Here is a 14,539-nt window from a genome sequence, read left to right as displayed (position 1 = left end):
AGAAAAACCAACAGTCCATTGTCTTGGCCGGTTAGCTCAGCTGGTTAGAGCGTGGTGCTAATAACGCCAAGGTCGCGGATTTGATCCCTGTATGGGCCATTGCCACAGTTTTCAATGTTCGCAAGAAAGATGGTGCTCCTGACCTAAACTGCAGTTGAAAACATGTTTTTGCTCCCTAAGAGGAGGGCTATAACCCAGTCACTGCTGGAAACAATAGACAGCACCCAGCGTCTGGCTGTGTGGTCACACTGGAGAATGCGGGCATCGATCCCGCTACCTCTCGCATGCTAAGCGAGCGCTCTACCACTTGAGCTAATTCCCCTTAGCACACTGGCTCAGTGGGTTGTAAAATTTTTTATTCTGTGCATTAGAGAAGCAGTGCATTAGACAAGGTTAACAGTGCTCTTCAAGAGCGCATCATGCAACTTTCATACTCAAGTGTAAGACTAAGATTACATGTTCACTCAAATTTGAGTCCTACAAATGACCTCATCTAACTGCATGCCCTTCAACCCCCTCTTCAGTTGCAGCAAATTGATGTTTGGTTGTTGAGGTAGAACCGTTGGTTAAAGGTTGCTTAACAGTGGTCTATTCTAGCAGATGCTTGGGTTTTGACACCCCAATTGTAAAAGAAACAGGAGGGAGGCTCAGGAGCTTACAGCATGGTTCACACTTTTAGAACTGACTGTGGAATTTCCATGTCATTGTGTCAAAATATGAGAAGGTGGAATTTTAAATGCTTTTGTTCATGATGTTTGGTTGTTGAGGTAGAACAGTTGGTTAAAGGTTGCTTAATAGTGGACTATTCTAGCAGATGCTTGGGTTTTAACACCCCAATTGTAACAAAACAGTAGGGAAGCTCAGGAGCTTACAGAATGGCTCACACTTTTAGAACTGACTGTGGAATTTTCATGTCAGTGTGTCAAAATATAAGAAGGTGGATTTTTTAATGCTTTTGTTCAAGATGTTTGGTTGTTGAGGTAGAACAGTTGGTTAAAGGTTGCTTAATAGTGGACTACTCTAGCAAGTAAGGTCAATTACTTCTAGTGTAGTTCATAGACTAGTTATGTTAATATTGGTGGTCATTTGATCCCCTTGTGAAAATGCAGGACTAGGTGATGTTCCTTAGGTAATTTGTGATCTGAGAAAAACCAACAGTCCATTGTCTTGGCCGGTTAGCTCAGCTGGTTAGAGCGTGGTGCTAATAACGCCAAGGTCGCGGATTTGATCCCTGTATGGGCCATTGCCACAGTTTTCAATGTTCGCAAGAAAGATGGTGCTCCTGACCTAAACTGCAGTTGAAAACATGTTTTTGCTCCCTAAGAGGAGGGCTATAACCCAGTCACTGCTGGAAACAATAGACAGCACCCAGCGTCTGGCTGTGTGGTCACACTGGAGAATGCGGGCATCGATCCCACTACCTCTCGCATGCTAAGCGAGCGCTCTACCACTTGAGCTAATTCCCCTTAGCACACTGGCTCAGTGGGTTGTAAATTTTATTATTCTGTGCATTAGACAAGCAGTGCATTAGACAAGGTTAACAGTGCTCTTCAAGAGCGGATCATGCAACTTTCGTACTCAAGTGTAAGACTAAGATTACATGTTCACTCAAATTTGAGTCCTACAAATGACCTCATCTAACTGCATGCCCTTCAACCCCCTCTTCAGTTGCAGCAATTTGATGTTTGGTTGTTGAGGTAGAACCGTTGGTTAAAGGTTGCTTAACAGTGGTCTATTCTAGCAGATGCTTGGGTTTTGACACCCCAATTGTAAAAGAAACAGGAGGGAGGCTCAGGAGCTTACAGCATGGTTCACACTTTTAGAACTGACTGTGGAATTTTCATGTCAGTGTGTCAAAATATGAGAAGGTGGAATTTTAAATGCTTTTGTTCATAATGTTTGGTTGTTGAGGTAGAACAGTTGGTTAAAGGTTGCTTAATAGTGGACTATTCTAGCAGATGCTTGGGTTTTGACACCCCAATTGTAACAAAAGAGTAGGGAAGCTCAGGAGCTTACAGAATGGCTCACACTTTTAGAACTGACTGTGGAATTTTCATGTCAGTGTGTCAAAATATGAGAAGGTGGATTTTTTAATGCTTTTGTTCAAGATGTTTGGTTGTTGAGGTAGAACAGTTGGTTAAAGGTTGCTTAATAGTGGACTACTCTAGCAAGTAAGGTCAATTACTTCTAGTGTAGTTCATAGACTAGTTATGTTAATATTGGTGGTCATTTGATCCCCTTGTGAAAATGCAGGACTAGGTGATGTTCCTTAGGTAATTTGTGATCTGAGAAAAACCAACAGTCCATTGTCTTGGCCGGTTAGCTCAGCTGGTTAGAGCGTGGTGCTAATAACGCCAAGGTCGCGGGTTCGATCCCCGTACGGGCCATTACCACAGTTTTCAATGTTAGCAAGAAAGATGGTGCTCCTGACCTAAACTGCAGTTGAAAACATGTTTTTGCTCCCTAAGAGGAGGGCTATAACCCAGTCACTGCTGGAAACAATAGACAGCACCCAGCGTCTGGCTGTGTGGTCACACTGGAGAATGCGGGCATCGATCCCGCTACCTCTCGCATGCTAAGCGAGCGCTCTACCACTTGAGCTAATTCCCCTTAGCACACTGGCTCAGTGGGTTGTAAAATTTTTTATTCTGTGCATTAGACAAGCAGTGCATTAGACACGGTTAACAGTGCTCTTCAAGAGCGGATCATGCAACTTTCGTACTCAAGTGTAAGACTAAGATTACATGTTTACTTAAATTTGAGTCCTACAAATGACCTCATCTAACTGCATGCCCTTCAACCCCCTCTTCAGTTGCAGCAATTTGATGTTTGGTTGTTGAGGTAGAACCGTTGGTTAAAGGTTGCTTAACAGTGGTCTATTCTAGCAGATGCTTGGGTTTTGACACCCCAATTGTAAAAGAAACAGGAGGGAGGCTCAGGAGCTTACAGCATGGTTCACACTTTTAGAACTGACTGTGGAATTTTCATGTCAGTGTGTCAAAATATGAGAAGGTGGAATTTTAAATGCTTTTGTTCATAATGTTTGGTTGTTGAGGTAGAACAGTTGGTTAAAGGTTGCTTAATAGTGGACTATTCTAGCAGATGCTTGGGTTTTGACACCCCAATTGTAACAAAAGAGTAGGGAAGCTCAGGAGCTTACAGAATGGCTCACACTTTTAGAACTGACTGTGGAATTTTCATGTCAGTGTGTCAAAATATGAGAAGGTGGATTTTTTAATGCTTTTGTTCAAGATGTTTGGTTGTTGAGGTAGAACAGTTGGTTAAAGGTTGCTTAATAGTGGACTACTCTAGCAAGTAAGGTCAATTACTTCTAGTGTAGTTCATAGACTAGTTATGTTAATATTGGTGGTCATTTGATCCCCTTGTGAAAATGCAGGACTAGGTGATGTTCCTTAGGTAATTTGTGATCTGAGAAAAACCAACTGTCCATTGTCTTGGCCGGTTAGCTCAGCTGGTTAGAGCGTGGTGCTAATGACGCCAAGGTCGCGGGTTTGATCCCCGTACGGGCCATTACCACAGTTTTCAATGTTAGCAAGAAAGATGGTGCTCCTGACCTAAACTGCAGTTGAAAACATGCTTTTGCTCCCTAAGAGGAGGGCTATAACCCAGTCACTGCTGGAAACAATAGCCAGCACCCAGCGTCTGGCTGTGTGGTCACACTGGAGAATGCGGGCATCGATCCCGCTACCTCTCGCATGCTAAGCGAGCGCTCTACCACTTGAGCTAATTCCCCTTAACACACTGGCTCAGTGGGTTGTAAAATTTTTTATTCTGTGCATTAGACAAGCAGTGCATTAGACACGGTTAACAGTGCTCTTCAAGAGCGGATCATGCAACTTTCGTACTCAAGTGTAAGACTAAGATTACATGTTTATTTAAATTTGAGTCCTACAAATGACCTCATCTAACTGCATGCCCTTCAACCCCCTCTTCAGTTGCAGCAATTTGATGTTTGGTTGTTGAGGTAGAACCGTTGGTTAAAGGTTGCTTAACAGTGGTCTATTCTAGCAGATGCTTGGGTTTTGACACCCCAATTGTAAAAGAAACAGGAGGGAGGCTCAGGAGCTTACAGCATGGTTCACACTTTTAGAACTGACTGTGGAATTTTCATGTCAGTGTGTCAAAATATGAGAAGGTGGAATTTTAAATGCTTTTGTTCATAATGTTTGGTTGTTGAGGTAGAACAGTTGGTTAAAGGTTGCTTAATAGTGGACTATTCTAGCAGATGCTTGGGTTTTGACACCCCAATTGTAACAAAAGAGTAGGGAAGCTCAGGAGCTTACAGAATGGCTCACACTTTTAGAACTGACTGTGGAATTTTCATGTCAGTGTGTCAAAATATGAGAAGGTGGATTTTTTAATGCTTTTGTTCAAGATGTTTGGTTGTTGAGGTAGAACAGTTGGTTAAAGGTTGCTTAATAGTGGACTACTCTAGCAAGTAAGGTCAATTACTTCTAGTGTAGTTCATAGACTAGTTATGTTAATATTGGTGGTCATTTGATCCCCTTGTGAAAATGCAGGACTAGGTGATGTTCCTTAGGTAATTTGTGATCTGAGAAAAACCAACTGTCCATTGTCTTGGCCGGTTAGCTCAGCTGGTTAGAGCGTGGTGCTAATGACGCCAAGGTCGCGGGTTTGATCCCCGTACGGGCCATTACCACAGTTTTCAATGTTAGCAAGAAAGATGGTGCTCCTGACCTAAACTGCAGTTGAAAACATGCTTTTGCTCCCTAAGAGGAGGGCTATAACCCAGTCACTGCTGGAAACAATAGCCAGCACCCAGCGTCTGGCTGTGTGGTCACACTGGAGAATGCGGGCATCGATCCCGCTACCTCTCGCATGCTAAGCGAGCGCTCTACCACTTGAGCTAATTCCCCTTAACACACTGGCTCAGTGGGTTGTAAAATTTTTTATTGTGTGCATTAGACAAGCAGTGCATTAGACAAGGTTAACAGTGCTCTTCAAGAGCGGATCATGCAACTTTCATACTCAAGTGTAAGACTAAGATTACATGTTCACTCAAATTTGAGTCCTACAAATGACCTCATCTAACTGCATGCCCTTCAACCCCCTCTTCAGTTGCAGCAAATTGATGTTTGGTTGTTGAGGTAGAACCGTTGGTTAAAGGTTGCTTAACAGTGGTCTATTCTAGCAGATGCTTGGGTTTTGACACCCCAATTGTAAAAGAAACAGGAGGGAGGCTCAGGAACTTACAGCATGGTTCACACTTTTAGAACTGACTGTGGAATTTTAATGTCAGTGTGTCAAAATATGAGAAGGTGGAATTTTAAATGCTTTTGTTCATAATGTTTGGTTGTTGAGGTAGAACAGTTGGTTAAAGGTTGCTTAATAGTGGACTATTCTAGCAGATGCTTGGGTTTTGACACCCCAATTGTAACATAAGAGTAGGGAAGCTCAGGAGCTTACAGAATGGCTCACACTTTTAGAACTGACTGTGGAATTTTCATGTCAGTGTGTCAAAATATAAGAAGGTGGATTTTTTAATGCTTTTGTTCAAGATGTTTGGTTGTTGAGGTAGAACAGTTGGTTAAAGGTTGCTTAATAGTGGACTACTCTAGCAAGTAAGGTCAATTAATTCTAGTGTAGTTCATAGACGAGTTATGTTAATATTGGTGGTCATTTGATCCCCTTGTGAAAATGCAGGACTAGGTGATGTTCCTTAGGTAATTTGTGATTTGAGAAAAACCATGGGTTCATTGTCTTGGCCGGTTAGCTCAGCTGGTTAGAGCGTGGTGCTAATAACGCCAAGGTCGCGGGTTCGATCCCCGTACGGGCCATTACCACAGTTTTCAATGTTAGCAAGAAAGATGGTGCTCCTGACCTAAACTGCAGTTGAAAACATGTTTTTGCTCCCTAAGAGGAGGGCTATAACCCAGTCACTGCTGGAAACAATAGACAGCACCCAGCGTCTGGCTGTGTGGTCACACTGGAGAATGCGTGCATCGATCCCGCTAGCTCTCGCAAGCTAAGCGAGCGCTCTACCACTTGAGCTAATTCCCCTTAGCACACTGGCTCAGTGGGTTGTAAAATTTTTTATTCTGTGCATTAGACAAGCAGTGCATTAGACACGGTTAACAGTGCTCTTCAAGAGCGGATCATGCAACTTTCGTACTCAAGTGTAAGACTAAGATTACATGTTTACTTAAATTTGAGTCCTACAAATGACCTCATCTAACTGCATGCCCTTCAACCCCCTCTTCAGTTGCAGCAATTTGATGTTTGGTTGTTGAGGTAGAACCGTTGGTTAAAGGTTGCTTAACAGTGGTCTATTCTAGCAGATGCTTGGGTTTTGACACCCCAATTGTAAAAGAAACAGGAGGGAGGCTCAGGAGCTTACAGCATGGTTCACACTTTTAGAACTGACTGTGGAATTTTCATGTCAGTGTGTCAAAATATGAGAAGGTGGAATTTTAAATGCTTTTGTTCATAATGTTTGGTTGTTGAGGTAGAACAGTTGGTTAAAGGTTGCTTAACAGTGGTCTATTCTAGCAGATGCTTGGGTTTTGACACCCCAATTGTAAAAGAAACAGGAGGGAGGCTCAGGAGCTTACAGCATGGTTCACACTTTTAGAACTGACTGTGGAATTTTCATGTCAGTGTGTCAAAATATGAGAAGGTGGAATTTTAAATGCTTTTGTTCATAATGTTTGGTTGTTGAGGTAGAACAGTTGGTTAAAGGTTGCTTAATAGTGGACTATTCTAGCAGATGCTTGGGTTTTGACACCCCAATTGTAACAAAAGAGTAGGGAAGCTCAGGAGCTTACAGAATGGCTCACACTTTTAGAACTGACTGTGGAATTTTCATGTCAGTGTGGCAAAATATGAGAAGGTGGATTTTTTAATGCTTTTGTTCAAGATGTTTGGTTGTTGAGGTAGAACAGTTGGTTAAAGGTTGCTTAATAGTGGACTACTCTAGCAAATAAGGTCAATTATTTCTAGTGTAGTTCATAGACGAGTTATGTTAATATTGGTGGTCATTTGATCCCCTTGTGAAAATGCAGGACTAGGTGATGTTCCTTAGGTAATTTGTGATTTGAGAAAAACCATGGGTTCGTTGTCTTGGCCGGTTAGCTCAGCTGGTTAGAGCGTGGTGCTAATAACGCCAAGGTCGCGGGTTCGATCCCCGTACGGGCCATTACCACAGTTTTCAATGTTAGCAAGAAAGATGATGCTCCTGACCTAAACTGCAGTTGAAAACATGTTTTTGCTCCCTAAGAGGAGGGCTATAACCCAGTCACTGCTGGAAACAATAGACAGCACCCAGCGTCTGGCTGTGTGGTCACACTGGAGAATGCGGGCATCGATCCCGCTACCTCTCGCATGCTAAGCGAGCGCTCTACCACTTGAGCTAATTCCCCTTAGCACACTGGCTCAGTGGGTTGTAAAATTTTTTATTCTGTGCATTAGACAAGCAGTGCATTAGACACGGTTAACAGTGCTCTTCAAGAGCGGATCATGCAACTTTCGTACTCAAGTGTAAGACTAAGATTACATGTTTACTTAAATTTGAGTCCTACAAATGACCTCATCTAACTGCATGCCCTTCAACCCCCTCTTCAGTTGCAGCAATTTGATGTTTGGTTGTTGAGGTAGAACCGTTGGTTAAAGGTTGCTTAACAGTGGTCTATTCTAGCAGATGCTTGGGTTTTGACACCCCAATTGTAAAAGAAACAGGAGGGAGGCTCAGGAGCTTACAGCATGGTTCACACTTTTAGAACTGACTGTGGAATTTTCATGTCAGTGTGTCAAAATATGAGAAGGTGGAATTTTAAATGCTTTTGTTCATAATGTTTGGTTGTTGAGGTAGAACAGTTGGTTAAAGGTTGCTTAATAGTGGACTATTCTAGCAGATGCTTGGGTTTTGACACCCCAATTGTAACAAAAGAGTAGGGAAGCTCAGGAGCTTACAGAATGGCTCACACTTTTAGAACTGACTGTGGAATTTTCATGTCAGTGTGTCAAAATATGAGAAGGTGGATTTTTTAATGCTTTTGTTCAAGATGTTTGGTTGTTGAGGTAGAACAGTTGGTTAAAGGTTGCTTAATAGTGGACTACTCTAGCAAGTAAGGTCAATTACTTCTAGTGTAGTTCATAGACTAGTTATGTTAATATTGGTGGTCATTTGATCCCCTTGTGAAAATGCAGGACTAGGTGATGTTCCTTAGGTAATTTGTGATCTGAGAAAAACCAACTGTCCATTGTCTTGGCCGGTTAGCTCAGCTGGTTAGAGCGTGGTGCTAATGACGCCAAGGTCGCGGGTTTGATCCCCGTACGGGCCATTACCACAGTTTTCAATGTTAGCAAGAAAGATGGTGCTCCTGACCTAAACTGCAGTTGAAAACATGCTTTTGCTCCCTAAGAGGAGGGCTATAACCCAGTCACTGCTGGAAACAATAGCCAGCACCCAGCGTCTGGCTGTGTGGTCACACTGGAGAATGCGGGCATCGATCCCGCTACCTCTCGCATGCTAAGCGAGCGCTCTACCACTTGAGCTAATTCCCCTTAACACACTGGCTCAGTGGGTTGTAAAATTTTTTATTGTGTGCATTAGACAAGCAGTGCATTAGACAAGGTTAACAGTGCTCTTCAAGAGCGGATCATGCAACTTTCATACTCAAGTGTAAGACTAAGATTACATGTTCACTCAAATTTGAGTCCTACAAATGACCTCATCTAACTGCATGCCCTTCAACCCCCTCTTCAGTTGCAGCAAATTGATGTTTGGTTGTTGAGGTAGAACCGTTGGTTAAAGGTTGCTTAACAGTGGTCTATTCTAGCAGATGCTTGGGTTTTGACACCCCAATTGTAAAAGAAACAGGAGGGAGGCTCAGGAACTTACAGCATGGTTCACACTTTTAGAACTGACTGTGGAATTTTCATGTCAGTGTGGCAAAATATGAGAAGGTGGATTTTTTAATGCTTTTGTTCAAGATGTTTGGTTGTTGAGGTAGAACAGTTGGTTAAAGGTTGCTTAATAGTGGACTACTCTAGCAAATAAGGTCAATTATTTCTAGTGTAGTTCATAGACGAGTTATGTTAATATTGGTGGTCATTTGATCCCCTTGTGAAAATGCAGGACTAGGTGATGTTCCTTAGGTAATTTGTGATTTGAGAAAAACCATGGGTTCGTTGTCTTGGCCGGTTAGCTCAGCTGGTTAGAGCGTGGTGCTAATAACGCCAAGGTCGCGGGTTCGATCCCCGTACGGGCCATTACCACAGTTTTCAATGTTAGCAAGAAAGATGATGCTCCTGACCTAAACTGCAGTTGAAAACATGTTTTTGCTCCCTAAGAGGAGGGCTATAACCCAGTCACTGCTGGAAACAATAGACAGCACCCAGCGTCTGGCTGTGTGGTCACACTGGAGAATGCGGGCATCGATCCCGCTACCTCTCGCATGCTAAGCGAGCGCTCTACCACTTGAGCTAATTCCCCTTAGCACACTGGCTCAGTGGGTTGTAAAATTTTTTATTCTGTGCATTAGACAAGCAGTGCATTAGACAAGGTTAACAGTGCTCTTCAAGAGCGGATCATGCAACTTTCATACTCAAGTGTAAGACTAAGATTACATGTTCACTCAAATTTGAGTCCTACAAATGACCTCATCTAACTGCATGCCCTTCAACCCCCTCTTCAGTTGCAGCAAATTGATGTTTGGTTGTTGAGGTAGAACCGTTGGTTAAAGGTTGCTTAACAGTGGTCTATTCTAGCAGATGCTTGGGTTTTGACACCCCAATTGTAAAAGAAACAGGAGGGAGGCTCAGGAACTTACAGCATGGTTCACACTTTTAGAACTGACTGTGGAATTTTCATGTCAGTGTGTCAAAATATGAGAAGGTGGAATTTTAAATGCTTTTGTTCATAATGTTTGGTTGTTGAGGTAGAACAGTTGGTTAAAGGTTGCTTAATAGTGGACTATTCTAGCAGATGCTTGGGTTTTGACACCCCAATTGTAACAAAAGAGTAGGGAAGCTCAGGAGCTTACAGAATGGCTCACACTTTTAGAACTGACTGTGGAATTTTCATGTCAGTGTGTCAAAATATGAGAAGGTGGATTTTTTAATGCTTTTGTTCAAGATGTTTGGTTGTTGAGGTAGAACAGTTGGTTAAAGGTTGCTTAATATTGGACTACTCTAGCAAGTAAGGTCAATTAATTCTAGTGTAGTTCATAGACGAGTTATGTTAATATTGGTGGTCATTTGATCCCCTTGTGAAAATGCAGGACTAGGTGATGTTCCTTAGGTAATTTGTGATTTGAGAAAAACCATGAGTTCATTGTCTTGGCCGGTTAGCTCAGCTGGTTAGAGCGTGGTGCTAATAACGCCAAGGTCGCGGGTTCGATCCCCGTACGGGCCATTACCACAGTTTTCAATGTTAGCAAGAAAGATGGTGCTCCTGACCTAAACTGCAGTTGAAAACATGTTTTTGCTCCCTAGGACGAGGGCTATAACCCAGTCACTGCTGGAAACAATAGACAGCACCCAGCGTCTGGCTGTGTGGTCACACTGGAGAATGCGGGCATCGATCCCGCTACCTCTCGCATGCTAAGCGAGCGCTCTACCACTTGAGCTAATTCCCCTTAGCACACTGGCTCAGTGGGTTGTAAAATTTTTTATTCTGTGCATTAGACAAGCAGTGCATTAGACAAGGTTAACAGTGCTCTTCAAGAGCGGATCATGCAACTTTCGTACTCAAGTGTAAGACTAAGATTACATGTTTACTTAAATTTGAGTCCTACAAATGACCTCATCTAACTGCATGCCCTTCAACCCCCTCTTCAGTTGCAGCAATTTGATGTTTGGTTGTTGAGGTAGAACCGTTGGTTAAAGGTTGCTTAACAGTGGTCTATTCTAGCAGATGCTTGGGTTTTGACACCCCAATTGTAAAAGAAACAGGAGGGAGGCTCAGGAGCTTACAGCATGGTTCACACTTTTAGAACTGACTGTGGAATTTTCATGTCAGTGTGTCAAAATATGAGAAGGTGGAATTTTAAATGCTTTTGTTCATAATGTTTGGTTGTTGAGGTAGAACAGTTGGTTAAAGGTTGCTTAATAGTGGACTACTCTAGCAAATAAGGTCAATTATTTCTAGTGTAGTTCATAGACGAGTTATGTTAATATTGGTGGTCATTTGATCCCCTTGTGAAAATGCAGGACTAGGTGATGTTCCTTAGGTAATTTGTGATTTGAGAAAAACCATGGGTTCGTTGTCTTGGCCGGTTAGCTCAGCTGGTTAGAGCGTGGTGCTAATAACGCCAAGGTCGCGGGTTCGATCCCCGTACGGGCCATTACCACAGTTTTCAATGTTAGCAAGAAAGATGATGCTCCTGACCTAAACTGCAGTTGAAAACATGTTTTTGCTCCCTAAGAGGAGGGCTATAACCCAGTCACTGCTGGAAACAATAGACAGCACCCAGCGTCTGGCTGTGTGGTCACACTGGAGAATGCGGGCATCGATCCCGCTACCTCTCGCATGCTAAGCGAGCGCTCTACCACTTGAGCTAATTCCCCTTAGCACACTGGCTCAGTGGGTTGTAAAATTTTTTATTCTGTGCATTAGACAAGCAGTGCATTAGACACGGTTAACAGTGCTCTTCAAGAGCGGATCATGCAACTTTCGTACTCAAGTGTAAGACTAAGATTACATGTTTACTTAAATTTGAGTCCTACAAATGACCTCATCTAACTGCATGCCCTTCAACCCCCTCTTCAGTTGCAGCAATTTGATGTTTGGTTGTTGAGGTAGAACCGTTGGTTAAAGGTTGCTTAACAGTGGTCTATTCTAGCAGATGCTTGGGTTTTGACACCCCAATTGTAAAAGAAACAGGAGGGAGGCTCAGGAGCTTACAGCATGGTTCACACTTTTAGAACTGACTGTGGAATTTTCATGTCAGTGTGTCAAAATATGAGAAGGTGGAATTTTAAATGCTTTTGTTCATAATGTTTGGTTGTTGAGGTAGAACAGTTGGTTAAAGGTTGCTTAATAGTGGACTATTCTAGCAGATGCTTGGGTTTTGACACCCCAATTGTAACAAAAGAGTAGGGAAGCTCAGGAGCTTACAGAATGGCTCACACTTTTAGAACTGACTGTGGAATTTTCATGTCAGTGTGTCAAAATATGAGAAGGTGGATTTTTTAATGCTTTTGTTCAAGATGTTTGGTTGTTGAGGTAGAACAGTTGGTTAAAGGTTGCTTAATAGTGGACTACTCTAGCAAGTAAGGTCAATTACTTCTAGTGTAGTTCATAGACTAGTTATGTTAATATTGGTGGTCATTTGATCCCCTTGTGAAAATGCAGGACTAGGTGATGTTCCTTAGGTAATTTGTGATCTGAGAAAAACCAACTGTCCATTGTCTTGGCCGGTTAGCTCAGCTGGTTAGAGCGTGGTGCTAATGACGCCAAGGTCGCGGGTTTGATCCCCGTACGGGCCATTACCACAGTTTTCAATGTTAGCAAGAAAGATGGTGCTCCTGACCTAAACTGCAGTTGAAAACATGCTTTTGCTCCCTAAGAGGAGGGCTATAACCCAGTCACTGCTGGAAACAATAGCCAGCACCCAGCGTCTGGCTGTGTGGTCACACTGGAGAATGCGGGCATCGATCCCGCTACCTCTCGCATGCTAAGCGAGCGCTCTACCACTTGAGCTAATTCCCCTTAACACACTGGCTCAGTGGGTTGTAAAATTTTTTATTGTGTGCATTAGACAAGCAGTGCATTAGACAAGGTTAACAGTGCTCTTCAAGAGCGGATCATGCAACTTTCATACTCAAGTGTAAGACTAAGATTACATGTTCACTCAAATTTGAGTCCTACAAATGACCTCATCTAACTGCATGCCCTTCAACCCCCTCTTCAGTTGCAGCAAATTGATGTTTGGTTGTTGAGGTAGAACCGTTGGTTAAAGGTTGCTTAACAGTGGTCTATTCTAGCAGATGCTTGGGTTTTGACACCCCAATTGTAAAAGAAACAGGAGGGAGGCTCAGGAACTTACAGCATGGTTCACACTTTTAGAACTGACTGTGGAATTTTCATGTCAGTGTGGCAAAATATGAGAAGGTGGATTTTTTAATGCTTTTGTTCAAGATGTTTGGTTGTTGAGGTAGAACAGTTGGTTAAAGGTTGCTTAATAGTGGACTACTCTAGCAAATAAGGTCAATTATTTCTAGTGTAGTTCATAGACGAGTTATGTTAATATTGGTGGTCATTTGATCCCCTTGTGAAAATGCAGGACTAGGTGATGTTCCTTAGGTAATTTGTGATTTGAGAAAAACCATGGGTTCGTTGTCTTGGCCGGTTAGCTCAGCTGGTTAGAGCGTGGTGCTAATAACGCCAAGGTCGCGGGTTCGATCCCCGTACGGGCCATTACCACAGTTTTCAATGTTAGCAAGAAAGATGATGCTCCTGACCTAAACTGCAGTTGAAAACATGTTTTTGCTCCCTAAGAGGAGGGCTATAACCCAGTCACTGCTGGAAACAATAGACAGCACCCAGCGTCTGGCTGTGTGGTCACACTGGAGAATGCGGGCATCGATCCCGCTACCTCTCGCATGCTAAGCGAGCGCTCTACCACTTGAGCTAATTCCCCTTAGCACACTGGCTCAGTGGGTTGTAAAATTTTTTATTCTGTGCATTAGAGAAGCAGTGCATTAGACAAGGTTAACAGTGCTCTTCAAGAGCGCATCATGCAACTTTCGTACTCAAGTGTAAGACTAAGATTACATGTTCACTCAAATTTGAGTCCTACAAATGACCTCATCTAACTGCATGCCCTTCAACCCCCTCTTCAGTTGCAGCAATTTGATGTTTGGTTGTTGAGGTAGAACCGTTGGTTAAAGGTTGCTTAACAGTGGTCTATTCTAGCAGATGCTTGGGTTTTGACACCCCAATTGTAAAAGAAACAGGAGGGAGGCTCAGGAGCTTACAGCATGGTTCACACTTTTAGAACTGACTGTGGAATTTTCATGTCAGTGTGTCAAAATATGAGAAGGTGGAATTTTAAATGCTTTTGTTCATGATGTTTGGTTGTTGAGGTAGAACAGTTGGTTAAAGGTTGCTTAATAGTGGACTATTCTAGCAGATGCTTGGGTTTTAACACCCCAATTGTAACAAAACAGTAGGGAAGCTCAGGAGCTTACAGAATGGCTCACACTTTTAGAACTGACTGTGGAATTTTCATGTCAGTGTGTCAAAATATAAGAAGGTGGATTTTTTAATGCTTTTGTTCAAGATGTTTGGTTGTTGAGGTAGAACAGTTGGTTAAAGGTTGCTTAATAGTGGACTACTCTAGCAAGTAAGGTCAATTACTTCTAGTGTAGTTCATAGACTAGTTATGTTAATATTGGTGGTCATTTGATCCCCTTGTGAAAATGCAGGACTAGGTGATGTTCCTTAGGTAATTTGTGATCTGAGAAAAACCAACAGTCCATTGTCTTGGCCGGTTAGCTCAGCTGGTTAGAGCGTGGTGCTAATAACGCCAAGGTCGCGGGTTTGATCCCTGTA

At 42.7% G+C, this 14,539-nt stretch overlaps 18 non-coding genes across 18 annotated transcripts; 7 read left to right on the top strand and 11 right to left on the bottom strand.

Annotated features, from left to right (window-relative positions):
* Nucleotides 1-249: 249 nt before the first annotated feature.
* trnaa-agc (transfer RNA alanine (anticodon AGC)) lies at nt 250-322 on the bottom strand. Its single transcript has one exon. It is a non-coding gene; the product is annotated as a tRNA-Ala (tRNA).
* Nucleotides 323-2,313: 1,991 nt separating this feature from the next.
* trnai-aau (transfer RNA isoleucine (anticodon AAU)) lies at nt 2,314-2,387 on the top strand. Its single transcript has one exon. It is a non-coding gene; the product is annotated as a tRNA-Ile (tRNA).
* Nucleotides 2,388-2,537: 150 nt separating this feature from the next.
* trnaa-agc (transfer RNA alanine (anticodon AGC)) lies at nt 2,538-2,610 on the bottom strand. The gene has a single exon. It is a non-coding gene; the product is annotated as a tRNA-Ala (tRNA).
* Nucleotides 2,611-3,681: 1,071 nt separating this feature from the next.
* Nucleotides 3,682-3,754, bottom strand: trnaa-agc (transfer RNA alanine (anticodon AGC)). Its single transcript has one exon. It is a non-coding gene; the product is annotated as a tRNA-Ala (tRNA).
* Nucleotides 3,755-4,825: 1,071 nt separating this feature from the next.
* trnaa-agc (transfer RNA alanine (anticodon AGC)) lies at nt 4,826-4,898 on the bottom strand. The gene has a single exon. It is a non-coding gene; the product is annotated as a tRNA-Ala (tRNA).
* An 847-nt stretch (nt 4,899-5,745) lies between these two features.
* Nucleotides 5,746-5,819, top strand: trnai-aau (transfer RNA isoleucine (anticodon AAU)). The gene has a single exon. It is a non-coding gene; the product is annotated as a tRNA-Ile (tRNA).
* Nucleotides 5,820-7,103: 1,284 nt separating this feature from the next.
* Nucleotides 7,104-7,177, top strand: trnai-aau (transfer RNA isoleucine (anticodon AAU)). Its single transcript has one exon. It is a non-coding gene; the product is annotated as a tRNA-Ile (tRNA).
* A 150-nt stretch (nt 7,178-7,327) lies between these two features.
* On the bottom strand, nt 7,328-7,400 carry trnaa-agc (transfer RNA alanine (anticodon AGC)). The gene has a single exon. It is a non-coding gene; the product is annotated as a tRNA-Ala (tRNA).
* Nucleotides 7,401-8,471: 1,071 nt separating this feature from the next.
* On the bottom strand, nt 8,472-8,544 carry trnaa-agc (transfer RNA alanine (anticodon AGC)). The gene has a single exon. It is a non-coding gene; the product is annotated as a tRNA-Ala (tRNA).
* Nucleotides 8,545-9,178: 634 nt separating this feature from the next.
* trnai-aau (transfer RNA isoleucine (anticodon AAU)) lies at nt 9,179-9,252 on the top strand. The gene has a single exon. It is a non-coding gene; the product is annotated as a tRNA-Ile (tRNA).
* A 150-nt stretch (nt 9,253-9,402) lies between these two features.
* Nucleotides 9,403-9,475, bottom strand: trnaa-agc (transfer RNA alanine (anticodon AGC)). Its single transcript has one exon. It is a non-coding gene; the product is annotated as a tRNA-Ala (tRNA).
* An 847-nt stretch (nt 9,476-10,322) lies between these two features.
* trnai-aau (transfer RNA isoleucine (anticodon AAU)) lies at nt 10,323-10,396 on the top strand. Its single transcript has one exon. It is a non-coding gene; the product is annotated as a tRNA-Ile (tRNA).
* Nucleotides 10,397-10,546: 150 nt separating this feature from the next.
* trnaa-agc (transfer RNA alanine (anticodon AGC)) lies at nt 10,547-10,619 on the bottom strand. The gene has a single exon. It is a non-coding gene; the product is annotated as a tRNA-Ala (tRNA).
* Nucleotides 10,620-11,253: 634 nt separating this feature from the next.
* Nucleotides 11,254-11,327, top strand: trnai-aau (transfer RNA isoleucine (anticodon AAU)). Its single transcript has one exon. It is a non-coding gene; the product is annotated as a tRNA-Ile (tRNA).
* A 150-nt stretch (nt 11,328-11,477) lies between these two features.
* On the bottom strand, nt 11,478-11,550 carry trnaa-agc (transfer RNA alanine (anticodon AGC)). The gene has a single exon. It is a non-coding gene; the product is annotated as a tRNA-Ala (tRNA).
* A 1,071-nt stretch (nt 11,551-12,621) lies between these two features.
* Nucleotides 12,622-12,694, bottom strand: trnaa-agc (transfer RNA alanine (anticodon AGC)). The gene has a single exon. It is a non-coding gene; the product is annotated as a tRNA-Ala (tRNA).
* Nucleotides 12,695-13,328: 634 nt separating this feature from the next.
* Nucleotides 13,329-13,402, top strand: trnai-aau (transfer RNA isoleucine (anticodon AAU)). Its single transcript has one exon. It is a non-coding gene; the product is annotated as a tRNA-Ile (tRNA).
* Nucleotides 13,403-13,552: 150 nt separating this feature from the next.
* Nucleotides 13,553-13,625, bottom strand: trnaa-agc (transfer RNA alanine (anticodon AGC)). The gene has a single exon. It is a non-coding gene; the product is annotated as a tRNA-Ala (tRNA).
* Between the last annotated feature and the right edge of the window lie 914 nt (nt 13,626-14,539).

This window comes from Clarias gariepinus, unplaced genomic scaffold (assembly GCF_024256425.1).
Source record: "Clarias gariepinus isolate MV-2021 ecotype Netherlands unplaced genomic scaffold, CGAR_prim_01v2 scaffold_29, whole genome shotgun sequence".
NCBI classification, from domain to species: Eukaryota; Metazoa; Chordata; class Actinopteri; order Siluriformes; family Clariidae; genus Clarias; species Clarias gariepinus.
The sequence above is the reverse complement of the archived record's forward strand: the minus strand, read 5'-3'. Positions and strand labels throughout refer to the sequence as shown.